The following is a 13,717-nucleotide window of genomic DNA, read 5'->3' on the forward strand; positions in this document are numbered from 1 at the left end:
ATATTTCCAAATACTTTCTGGAAATCTGGATGTCCATTAAAAATTATACTTTTTTCTTGGCTAGTATTTCATAATAAAAACCTTACATGGTCAAATCTACAGAAAAGGAACTGGCACGACCCAACTATCTGCTCAATCTGTCTATTTGAGATAGAAGACAACATGCACATTTTTCTTAACTGCCCCCTCACACAGAACCTATGGAAGCAGCTGGCTTCACACTTTGGATTTACTGTCATATCTCATTCCTCCATTATGGATGCTTTCGAATGGTGGGGTGCCCAGAAAATCATCTGGAGGCCTATTCCACTTATTGTCTGCTGGTTCATTTGGAAATGGCAAAACAGAAAACTTTTTCAAAATAGCAAGGAGGAATTCAAGCACATCTTCGACAAAATTATCCCCTATTATCTCTCAATCCTCCCATATATCCCTCAGCAATTGAAGTTTCATGCTAGTGTAGACGCCCTTCCTCAACATATCTTCCCGCAGACTCATTTTGATGGAGTTGCAAAAGATGGCCGATGTGCCTATGGTTTTCATCGGCATTACAAAGGACCAGCATTATTCTATCTTCTAGAACGGAGGCCTAGGGACTAACAACAAAGCTGAGGCCATGGATCTTCATGGTCTCCTCATCTTCTGCTCTTTTTTGGATACTAGCCCAATTCATATCTTCAGGACTCCAAAATCATCATAAAGCATGTAACCGGAAAACAATCTATAAAAAACGACAATCTATCTGGATGGCTGCGCAGGATTTCAACATTATGGAAGCCTTCACTCTTCCCTATCTCACATATTAAGCGTTCACAAAATGAGGTGGCAAACGAACTATCAAAGAAAGGCTTGCATACACAACGCGGTGTGTGGCATCTGAGCATCACTGTAGAATCCTACACATACTTTATTCAACCTTTCTCCATGCAGGGTATATAGAATCGTATCTATCCTGGTATGTTTCATGATCCCGTTCACTAAACTTCTGTTATATGCCCAGGTAATATGTTTTTTTGACTCTTTATCTCTCTCCATTAGAATCATATTTTTCTATCAGTCTACATACTTGATCTATCAAACAAATATGCAGACAATGAATCTGTTAGATGTATGGCTCCATCTATTTTTCTCTTTTGGCCGGAAATATTGTTTATTTCTCCAAAATGTACATGTTTTTTCTCTATTTATAATACAAATAATATGCAGCTTTTTCTTTTGAAAAAAATGCTAGAACATGCCATTTACATTTATTGCATAAAATTTTGATAATACACGTCCATCCAAACTTGAAAAAACAGTTACAATTGAAAATTAAAGAAAATACTTTTATATATATAATTGTAAATTTTAATTTTAATTTTATCACAACCATGTAAATAGATTTAGGCGAGGAGACCGGAGCAGTTTAGGTCGTGATAAAAAACAAATTAATTTATGCTATTCTCGATGGTCGGGGTTTACAGTGAACTTGGCCTTGCAGGAGGAGGTACCCATCATCTTTGAATAGGCAAAGAAATTGATTTCAGGGAAAATTATAGATTTAAGCTGTTTTTGTTGCAGGATTTTCATCACCATTGTGCGAGATTACAACAAATGGGTTGTGAATTTTTGGTTTTTACGAAATTGTGTTTTCTGCTTTTCAATTCCTCGTATTTTTATGTTTGAATTTCTTTTTAGCTTTGGCCAAAACATATTCCTGGTGTTTTTATGTTTGAATTTCTTTTTAGCTTTGGCCAAAACATTTGCCATGCACTGATAAAGACATTGGTTTTTTCAACAGTGAATCAAAATGAAAAATATGGATATACAAATCTGGAACATAAATCAATATTTCGGACTTGTTAATTATTTTGATATATTTTTTTTAATGAATACTCTGAGTGATTAGGAAAATGATCATCCATTATGATAAGGTTGGAAGAATACCTTAAGGTTGGAAGAATACCTCAACCGTTCTCATAACTTGTAGGTGTTCTTGATATTATAGTGATTGATTCCTGAAAAACTGATACTGAATCTTACCCAAATTACTAAATCACTCCAATCCATTATCAAATATCTTGACATATTCTATATATTAATAAAACCATACAAATTAGGTAGCACAACCAGATACTTCTCAACATACATACTGTCAAAGACCGACCTTCCTTACCTTTGGATAAGCGAAGTGGAAAATGTCTTGATATAGAAGACCCACCTTCTTCTGTCATATCCAGCTCTGATGGATCAGCATCTACTCTCCAGTCAAAAGAGTGCAGCAGCTGAGCCAGTGCAAGGTCAATCATGGGAATAGCCATGGTGGCCCCTGGGCACCCTCTCCTCCCTGCTGAGAAGGGAAGCATCCTGAAATCTGATTGGCCTGTCACTAAATCCATAACATTATCATGCTCACCCAATTCATGCATGAATCTCTCCGGCTTGAAATCCAATGCATCCACCCCCCACACATTGGGATCCCTTCCAATAGCCCACACATTCACCATTACTGCTGTTTTTTTAGGTATATTGTATCCACATACCGTCGCGGTCTCTACAGATTCATGGGGAATCGCTAGCGGCACCGGTGGATGTAATCGCAGTGTCTCTTTCACAACACATTGGAGGAACTTCATCCTTCCCACATCGGATCCATTTACATTGCCAGGTTTTCCGACACAGGATTCTATTTCTTCCTGCAACTTTTTCAGGACATGGGGATGTCTGAGCAGCTCACTCATTGCCCATTCTAACGTGGATGCCGACGTCTCCATTCCAGCGATGAGTATGTCCTGTACAAACCAATGGGAAAACCGTTTGTTGTCAATTAAAATTCAATGTAATATTGAATTGCTGAACTTAATTTAATTGCATCTACATTCTGTGAATATTTTGAAATTTGAAGGACAGGGCAGAGTGAAGTGAAGTAAAGAGTGATGTGAATTATGTGAACTTGCTCTTATTCATCAAATTCCAAGATTTCCTAAATTTATAATAAAAAAAAACAAACAAAATGGCTAAGTCCCTAGCTACATACAAACATAATCGATTTAACTGTTTCCCGTCTGGCTTTGGTGTCTCCCTTTATATGATTGTTATTGGCTATCATCTGCAGCAACACATCCACGAAATCTTTAACATGCTCCGCCTCTGCCTCTGCCTCTGCCTCTGCCTGGCCGTCGCTGGAGGGCGCGACAGCCTGAACATGAAGATGTTCGTCTATAATTTTCTCAGCGAGGGCATCGTATGTTTTGCTTATCTCCACCATACGCCGCTTGATGCCTTGCAAGTCCATCCAGTCCAAATAAGGAATGAAGTCTCCAATGTTGACATCCCCTACAGTAGCTGACAGCTCTAGTAACATGTGCTTAAATCCTTTTCCATCAGCTCCCAAGTCATCGTCAGAAACTTTCCTCCTGAACAGTCCTCCTGAACAGTATTCTCGAAATTACATTGGAGGAGAGGGTGAGGATGGCCTTACTCACATTCACAGCAATTGTGCCGTTCTGGCTCTGCTCCCAAATGGACCGGGTAATCGCAGACACCTCTTCCTCTCGCACATGTTTGAAAGACTCGATTCTCTTAGAGGTAAAGAGTTCCAACACGCAGAGCTTCCTCACTTGCCTCCAATAATCTCCATAGGGAGACAGTAGAATACCCTTGAAATTGTAAGATAAGTACTTCCCAGCTGCAGTTGCAGGTCGGCTTGCAAATATGCAATCCTGAGTTTTCAGAAAGTGTTTGGCTATCTCGGAAGAAGAAACTACGACGGTGGGTACAGAGCCCAAGCGGAGAAACATGATGGGACCGTATTTGTCAGCGAGGTCTTTCAGAGCATGATGAACAGGCTTCTTCAGTTGGTGGAGATTTCCGATGATTGGCCATGGATGGGCTCCTGGAGGCAATCTTCCTCCGTTCCTTCCACTCTTGTGCTGCAATATCCAGTATAAAAAGAAGAAAATGAGAGCCCCATATCCAGCCGTTGCCCTCCATGTTGCAGGCAGAGGCGGAGGAAGAGTTTGAGGCAACCAATGAAAATTCATAACGAACTTTCCTCTATCAGGTCTGCACTGAACCCATATTTAAGCGACCCGGGATTCCTTGCACTCAACTATCGGCCATAAGTGGGTCCCTTTTCCGGGAATCTAGTTTGAAGGTCGTGCCCGGAAAACCACGGCCGATGCACGATATTTTCACAAATAAAACAACGATCTATTTTTTCCCCTTTCTATTTAATAGAAATCCACCTATTTTTTTCTTTCTTTTCTATTCAAATCTCCCTGCGATTTCTGACTTTAATGTATACGACCCTCTTATCCCGGGTTGATAGCTCTCTAATTTTTAAAGAATTTAGACTTCTGTGATCCATAACATTGTTTAGATAATCTTCGGCAAAATCACATAATCAATCTTTTGTCGACGCGTTTCGAACCAACTAGTGTGGTTCATCGTCAGGACAAGTTGAAAAACAGATCCAGCTTAGCCTGTTTAAATAGCTAGAGCAGAGACACCAACGGTTACCTGGGTAAAAAGTTAACTTAAGGAGCAAGGTCAAATTTAGTTAAATCAGGTATAAAATAAAAATAAATAAATTATAATATAATAATAATTATATATAAATATATAAAATTAGTTATATTAGGTGTACGATAAGAAATAAATATATGAAGAATTATAAAATAATAATAAATTATTTATTATATAAATGAAGAAATATAAATTAATAATAAATTATTTATTTATCTATTAATTGAATAAATTGAAAAATTATAAATTAATAAATATAATAGTATAAATTATTTATTTAATGAAAAAATAAAAATAAATGGTATTCTTAGTAGGTAAATTTTTTTTTTTATATATATATATATATATATATAAAGTTAGTTATATTAGGTGTAAGATAAATAAATAAATAAATAAATATATAAATAAAGAATTTTAAAATTAATAATAAATTATTTATTTATAAAAATAGAATTATAAAATATTTTTAAAGGTAATAAGTGACCATTCCTTATAAACAAATAAGATGGAAGAGAATAAAAATAATAAGAAGAATTAAGTTGTAATAATAATAATAATAATAATAATAATAGAATTAAGTTATAGAAAATAAAAATAATTAAAATAAAAGTAAAGTAAAAGACCATTACCAAATAATAATATTTCGTAATTGTTTATTAAATTACTAAACAATAGTATTTAGTAATAGTTTATAAACACAATAAAATAATTAATAATTAAGTTATTAAATAAATAAATAATAAAAATAATAGTAATAATAATAATAATAAAATCAAATAAATAAATAAACAAACATTATAACCCCTATAATCTAGTTACATTAGGTAAATATCATAATTTAGGGTTGTTATTATTTGCTCTCAATCTTATTACTATATTTGCGCATAGGCCGGCTATATTGCAGTTATCTATGATGAATATTAGGTATATTCAAATCGCCCTGCCATTTCTCACTTTAATGCATACGATCCTCCTATGCGGCAAGTGGTAGATTTATAATTTATTATTTGCTTTGAAATCTTATTAAATCTTTGATGAGCTAATATTAGGTTAGTTTTTTTGGTGGGTCATAGTATAATGTTTTATAAAAAATGTTTTTAAAACATAAATATATTTTCTAATTTTTAAAATTTGATATTTTCAATTTTTTATTAGTTGACTATAAAGAAGTGATTACATTTTTTTATTAAACAGCATTATTAAATAAAATATTTAATTTAAAATTTTAAAATAATTTGAAATGTCATTTAGTTTTCGTTTTATTGTGTATTGAATAATATTAGTTTAAATCCATTTTAATTTTGGATTTATTAAGTGTTGAAAGGGATCAAATCTTTTTCTACTCTGAAAGAGGTTTACATTTCAAAGAGACCTCTAAGGGCTTGGTAGATCTAGAATTAAAATACATCTAAGTGGGTATAATATATATGTAGTTGACATTAAAACATTTTATTTATAATTCACATTAAAATATTAAAACATGTCCCCTCATTTTTTTCATATCAACATATATTTAATTATTTTTATTATTAAAATTTTCTAAAATTTTACATATTAAATTCATATTAAGCATTAATAGAATTACAAATCTCTTTCATACATTGAAATAGAAAGTAGCTATTAATGGAATAAGAATCTTCTCAATCTTTCTCTCTATATGTTTTATGTAAAAATATTGTACTTAACATGTGTATTGAAATATTTGATTTATAAACTTGTTAAAATTTTCTTTGTTATTGATATTTTTAAAATCTAATATATCCAACTCTATATTAAAAATGCAATATATTACACCTCCCTAATGAAGTGGAAATATAAGAATTTTTTTAATTTAAAACACATTATATAAAATTATGTCATTTAATATGAATGTTGAAATATTTTCCTTATAGTTGACAGTAAAAAAGAATTTTATGAAGTATTTTAATTATGGCTCATACTAGTTTCCTTTGTTATTGTTATTTTTAATTTGTTAATTTCTAGTATAATTTTACTATTTTCAAATATAACATTACATGACAACATCTCTCTATACTCTATACAGTGCCCCAAAAGCACAATCAAGATATTTATTCAAAAAGGCAATCTACTCATCACACACATAACTTCCTTATAAATATTCTGCACTCCAATATAGAACAAGTAACTAAGGTCTTCTCTCTTATCCTATCCTCCTTAAAAAGTAAACCCACACATGCTATTTTCGCCCTCTCCTATCCTATCCTCCTCAAAAAGTTAACCCACACATGATATTTTAGCCTTTGAATACTAATTTCTGTGCCCAATTTCACCTAATCATGTATGCAGTTAAATGCCCTATTTTCCATTACCAGAAACGGATCCATAACACTTGATTCACTGCTTTACTCAACCACAGTTATTTGTCACTTAACTCTACTTTGGAGCCAAGTCCCAACCTTGCCACTATCCCAATATGCGGCCCCCAAATCTGGTGCAAAAGATTATTGCATTATTGTTAGGATCTCAGCACAAAGACTCATGTGTAGTGATAATTTTATGCAAAAAATCAGTTCACCCTAAATGCTCATTGAATCTTCTAACTTCTTAGGTTGTTGCCAACCGAGGCTTCTAATTTATAGTTGAAATAACATTATCTGTGGTATTTAAGGTATTCTAATCTTGAAACCGGGTGTGAAAATGCAAAATTTTGTAATTCACTGGCTCCTCTCATGTGAGAATTGAAGGTCTAATGGTGTGACAGACATTTTCCTATTAAGCTGCCTTAATTAAAAGAATTCTCTGCATTTTTCTGAGAATTGCTTCATTTATACTATTGTATTAGTAACAATAATGAAATGATGCAACAACGTAATTTGCATTTTTTATTTAAAAAACTTAATTTCATTTTGTTTCCTATTTTAGTGTAGTTATATACCATTGTAATAGTAACCACGATGAAATGAAGCAATAACACCATTTACATTTTCAATCCAAAAAACTTAATTGCATTTTGTTGCGTGTTTTAATGTAGTTATATGTCTTTTTATTTTAGTTCAACCATTAACAAGCCTATCAAAGAAATTGCTAGCAAATCAGCAATTCAGTTCATGAATTTTGTGCAATTTCTTAACTACATATTTAAACATCCCATGGCCATTCCAAACAGGCTGGGGTTGGTGTAGTGAGAAAAAATATGAAATACCCCACCTTAATCATTTGCAAAATCTTGATATATCCTTTTATGAAATCTGGATACAACTTGTTTCCATACATTGTGTAACAAATATACCTGATATCTGGCAAGAGCCCTATAGTGATTTCTCTCAATAATCTTTTAGAATGGATCAAAATTTAGAAAATACTCTCTAAAATCTATAATACTCCAAAATGGATTGAAATTTACAGAATACTCTCTAAAATCTATAGTGAATCTCTTTACAATTCTCTAGAACAATATACCTTAAAAAATCCATTGAAATATAGTATGTAATTTGTAAAAATAATCCTAAAAATCCACCCAAATGCCGTATGTAATTTGTAAAAATAATTCTGAAAAATCCACTCGAATGCCATATGTAATTTGTAGATTAAAATTAAATATACTAATGCATTTGAAATATTTTACATAGTATCTAATATAAGTAATTAAACAAGCTAACACCATTGAAACATGTTTTACAAGTTTAAGATTGTAATTTTCTTTAGAATAACAAGTTACAACACCTTTTTCTGTGATGTGATAACTTCTAATTGAAGTAAGATTATTTTTACCCTTACATGCTATATATTTGAGACAGCTTCGCATATTTGGAATCAAATGTTTTGGATTTACGTGACGTAAATGAATATATATGTTATTTTAGGAAAATTTTCTCTTTTTCCTGTATTTGAAGTCAGGCCGTTTTTCAAGCCAGTTTTATTTTTCCTGGTCAGTGTGATATTTTGGTTTTTTTGGTTCTGGGTTTGATAACTTTGTCTTGTACTACATACATTATTGATTGCTTTTCTCCGATTATTGATTCCCTTAATTCAAATAATTTTCCCGATTATGTCAGTGAATTGCCACTCTAATTTCTAAAGTTTAAATTTTATCGGCAATTTTCTCATTTTTCTCCCAGAAGTTCTCTTTACACTTGCATTCTTTCACTAATACATGCTAAATGAATTTTTGCATCTGTTTTGAAAACATGATTACAAGTTGTGGCTAATGCACGAAAATCTGGATCAAATGTTATAGAGTTTTAGTACTTTGGAGGATCCCGGGTATATCCTGTTTCACGTATAATCTTGCTACCTTGTGTAAGGTTTGCATCTATGTTGTAGCGATTTTCAAAATGAGTGAAGGGCAGCGACAGGGGAGGCATCCCCAAGACAGCTAGAGCTTATCTAAAATTTTCTAAGGGAGGGTGGGTTGGGGACATAAAATATATATATATATATATATATATATATATATATTAAATTGCATAATTCATTATTAGCATTTGGTTGAAGGTTGTAAGTATAACAAGTTATATTATATAGTATTATGCACAACTTTTATATTTGCCAATTCTAGCTTGAGCAACTTAAAAAGTGCTTAGTAATTTTTCATTATTGACTGTTAGACAAAGTAAAATGTGGTTTGGCTTTAGGAAACTAAGTGTAACTATTTTGGATTGGCAGAATTATCTTTATAATAGATTTTCTTCATATTTCTTGTCAATGATGATTAGAATAAAATGTGGTTGGCTTTAGGAAACTTAAGTATATCTATTTTCGATTGGCAGAATTGTCTTTATAAGAGCTTTTCTTCATATTTCTTGTCAATGACGATTATGCTGAACGTAAAAGTTATTCTCTTCTCTAGAGGTTTTTCGAACTTTTATAGTTGTATACAAAACAATGATTAAATACTTTGATTCTATAAAGAGATTAGATTCATATTTCATTAACAAGGTGATTGAATAGGAATTTATTGAAACATTTAGTATCCAATCCAAGTCACTACTATCTGCGTGTTTTTGAGAATGTTTGAGGATGGAATGGTGGAAGCATTGGACTTGAATGACTCTTGAAAACACTGTACAATATCTAAAAGTTGAGATGAGATGAAAAATGAGAAAAAGCAAGTGGTATAACTATAAGGATCAGCCTTTTGAAATGTTGCATTTCTTGTTTTCTCCACATAGAGGCTTTGTTTACTGTAATTTTGTTATTGAAAATACAATATTTAAATGACTAGAAACCCAATTGAAACTCATCAACATACAAAACCCATGTTTTGAGTTGCAACTTGTACAACATAGTTAGGTTAGGCATAACACAAAAGTAAAGGATGGGAAAGGTGATCATATTGTCCAATCATCAATATCCATGATTGTCAAAACTGAAGATATATCCCTAGATTATCCTTGAAATCTGCCCAGAAAATTCCAGAAATCCTTACAATATGTCCCTAAAATCTGTCCAAAACGTCCCTAAAATCTACCCCCAAACGTCCTTAAAATCCTTGAGTCCCTAATAAAATCCCCAACAATTTAGAGAAGTTTCCTAAATGTCCACAACTCCCCTTAATGCGTGGACGTAGGATACATGAGCATTTTCAGTTTTTTAGGGGGCACGATCCCGTGCAACATAGGTTTGCATTAATGCGTTTCTTCCCTTTCTTTTCTAAAAGGTATTTTTCCGCGCAACATAAGTTTGCATTAATGAGTTTCTTTCCTTTTTTTTTCTCAAGGAGTTTCGCATTTATTATGCTCATTTACTTCAACCAGTTAAAATTTGGTTAATGAAACTTAATTTTTTTTCCAATGTTTATTATGACATTATTTAGGAAAATTTTCCAGGTGCACGAGGAAACAAGAGCTGTGGATCAACTTCCCCGTGAGAGATTGGTAAATTTGATAGGATACTGTTGTGATGGTAATGAGTGTTTGCTTGCGGCTGAATATATGCCAAATGGCACTCTAGCAAAGCATCTCTTCCATGGTATGTATCTCTTGAGCTTAAGAACATTTGTTTGTTACACAATGTATCCTAGAGAAGGGAAGAGAAAGAAATTTGATGCTTGTAGGATATTGGCAATCTCAAGGTGCTGATAGAGGTGTGTTAGATTCATGATTGGCAATTAAAGAATATATGAAAGGAGAATATGAATGTGGAATTTAGGTTTCTCTGGTCAATGAGAAACCAAAAAACCTACCAAATAGAGAAATTTGGCACATTGGAAGAGTATGTAATGAATTCTATGTGGGTGTAAATCATTTAATAAATATATAAATCTTCTTGTTCTCATATAACTTTAGTTGACTGTGAATTATATGATTTACAATCAGTGATAAATTCACAGGGTTATGGTATATCAATCAGTAACTGAAAGCCCCCATAGATAAAATAATAATAAAAGGACACACATAATCTCTAGTGTGTAACCTTGCACTGGAAGTGTACACAACAGAGAGACTCAGAGAGACTTAACATAATCAACAGTGTGTAACCTTGCACTGGAAGTGTACACAACAGAGAGACTTATTGTAGATAATGTGAAGAGATGCAAGGTATCTAGCAATGAATATGAAATACAAAGATTCCTTGCTTGTAGGCATTTCATTTGAAAACTGAGATGATTACGTAGGGAATGAATTAATGTTCTTTGCCATAAGTCCTTCTTGACTGAACCACTTCTCACTTCAACCATTGAGCTATCGCTTGTTACTAATTCAGAATCCAAAGTCTGTTCAATACTATCATGACACTGATCCCAAGATTGATCAAGAACTTGCTCCTCGGCAGTCATACATATGGACAATCCAGAAAACATCCGTAACAATATATCAGCCTTGGAAATTGAAGACGATATCACAAGGGGATTGTTATTAGCAACTGCGTGTTCATTGATATTTATTTTCTAATATTGAAAGTAACAGAAAATGGCCTGATTTTGGACTGTTGACTCTCCTCTCAATGAACATAATTTAGAGCTGAAACTTGAAACTCACAACTGGCCACTTGAATAAATTGTCATTTTTGGATTATGATTCATAGTTACATATGTGTTCTTGGTAGTTTTACAAGTCTCTTGGATCTAACTTCTCAAGGCACTGAGAGTTATTTATGGCAGATGTTGTTTTCTAGATTCACGGATTTTGTATATTGCAACCCTGTTCAATGTTTGTTCTTTGTTCTGTTTCATTATCATTGGGTGCGGTTCATGCAGGGAGGGATCAATATTTCAAATTTCAATTAGATTATTATTTTACCAATTGTCTAACCGTTGGGAGCAAAGCTGCTTTATTAAAAATGGATTATACTTCAATTTGTCAATTTTATTTATGTTACAACCATACTAGCTTGTTTAATTATTGAAATATATCATAAGTTTTAGTTTTATTTGTATTTGTTTTGAATTTCTAATTTTATATAGTCATTTTAAAGTTTTGAACGGTGGTGTAAATGTGCATAGCAAAGTTGCTAAATGAAATCTAGTTTTTGCAAATTGTCTTGTTACTACAATTTTATTTCTCTTTTCTATACACAATAAACTTCAATGAAGTTCACATCTTCTAATCATTTTGATATCTTCAATGATGGAGGGGAGGTGCAGCGTATGCCGTGGACAATGTGCTTAAGGGTTGCACGCACTTAGCACACACATTAGAATGTTGTAGCAGCAAAGACGGGGCTCTCTATCATGACCTGAATGCTTATAGAGCTCTGTTTGACCAGGGAATGATTTCTGAATAACTTTATGAAAACATTAATGCCTCATCTTTCTTTCCTATTGATTCCAGTGTCTTTGGTTTCTTATTGACACTTGTAACTGGGCAGATGGCAATCCCACTCTTTCATGCTTTGGTCTGATGAGGAACAGTAGAGATGGGAAAAGTTACCGTACAAATTTGGCTTTTACTCCTCGAGAGTACCTGAGAACTCGTGTGTTGGTCTATTAATAGATAATTATAGTATATTATTAAATCCATGGGTATATATATATATATATAATCTTTCTATTTTTATTTTGAAAATGTAGTTTCCAATATGATATCACGGGATAGCCAAATATATAGAAATATGCATATATCGGTGTTTGGATTTCGTGACAGCCATCCAAAATAAACACCACCTTCGTGAATAGAAGATGCTTCTCAATGCCAAAATCTAATTTGTTGTTAGATATCATGTTCATATTTTAACATATGCTCTCCCTTTTAATTTTCAAAACATCGTTCATAAATTTCTTTTATTTTCTACTTTATAGCAACATTATAATCTCTTTTGATTAAAAAAAAGATTAATTTTATAACTAGTGATTCTTGATTTCTTGGAACTATGTGTCATCATATTTCCTCTCACCATTTTTACTCTAATCTCTTTTGATTACAAAAATTAATTTCATAATTAGTGATTCTTGATTTCTTAGAATTTTATTTCATCATATTTCCTCTCATCATTTTTATTATTTTTATTATTTTGGTAATTTTTATGAAAAGTTATTATTATTATTATTAATTTTTATTAAATTAAATGAGCAATATCTTGATGAAGTTATGGATGAATGATGGAAAGAAAGTAGAGAAAATGAAAACTAGGTACATCCTGCTATTGAAACTTCAAATTTCTATGAAGATTGCAATAAGAACAAATCAGAATCGATGTGAGAAGATATAAAATTTTTGTACATTTCCTTTAATCAAGGAAAATATAGTAATCAGTTTTATTGTTTTGTTGTTGGTTTATCACACCTCAGGCTGAACTTAGAAAGGAATTGGGTATGGAGGAGAATTTACCTGCAGTTTTATTGGTGGGTGGTCGAAAGGCATTGGTCCAGCTGAGGAAGCCGCACAAGGAAACATTGTAGGGTGATAAAATAGGCAATCCCGTGGGTCAACTTGCTGTTGTTTGTGGTTAAAAAAACGTTTCAGCAAGTTGCAGTCAATTCATTGGAAAATGGCAATGCCCGTATTGCAGTTGATATATATGCCTGTTTTCATTGTTCCAACAAATGAGGTCAACTTTTTCATGTCAACTTTTATTTTCTGGTTGTTTGCTTTTTATTAATTATTTGTTGTTGAACTCTAATTGTTGTATTTGCCTTTTTCCTCTTTTTGTAACTATTAACTTCTGTATATTGTCTTGTCGTAGTGGGTTTTGCTTCCTGAAAAGTCTTACACTGTAATATCTTTTCCTAAAATAATTTTTTGCTAATGAAAGATTCACAATTTTTGCATTTTTGGCTATTATAGGGACCAATGTGTTTTTGAAACAATAC

The 13,717-nt window shown here is 32.4% G+C and overlaps 2 pseudogenes across 1 annotated transcript; both read right to left on the bottom strand.

Moving 5' to 3' along the window:
* Window positions 1–216: 216 nt before the first annotated feature.
* LOC149253174 (cytochrome P450 750A1 pseudogene) lies at window positions 217–3,343 on the bottom strand (annotated as a pseudogene). The gene is made up of 3 exons (XR_016265466.1): window positions 3,017–3,343; window positions 2,201–2,771; window positions 217–317 (listed from the first exon to the last, which is right to left on the bottom strand). The product of XR_016265466.1 is annotated as a cytochrome P450 750A1 pseudogene (transcript).
* Window positions 3,344–3,380: 37 nt separating this feature from the next.
* On the bottom strand, window positions 3,381–4,022 carry LOC149253175 (cytochrome P450 750A1 pseudogene; annotated as a pseudogene).
* Between the last annotated feature and the right edge of the window lie 9,695 nt (window positions 4,023–13,717).

The sequence above is a fragment of the Pinus tabuliformis genome, chromosome 7, assembly GCF_031772625.1.
Source record: "Pinus tabuliformis cultivar Carrire ecotype Pingquan chromosome 7, CPIR1, whole genome shotgun sequence".
Taxonomy (NCBI): Eukaryota; Viridiplantae; Streptophyta; class Pinopsida; order Pinales; family Pinaceae; genus Pinus; species Pinus tabuliformis.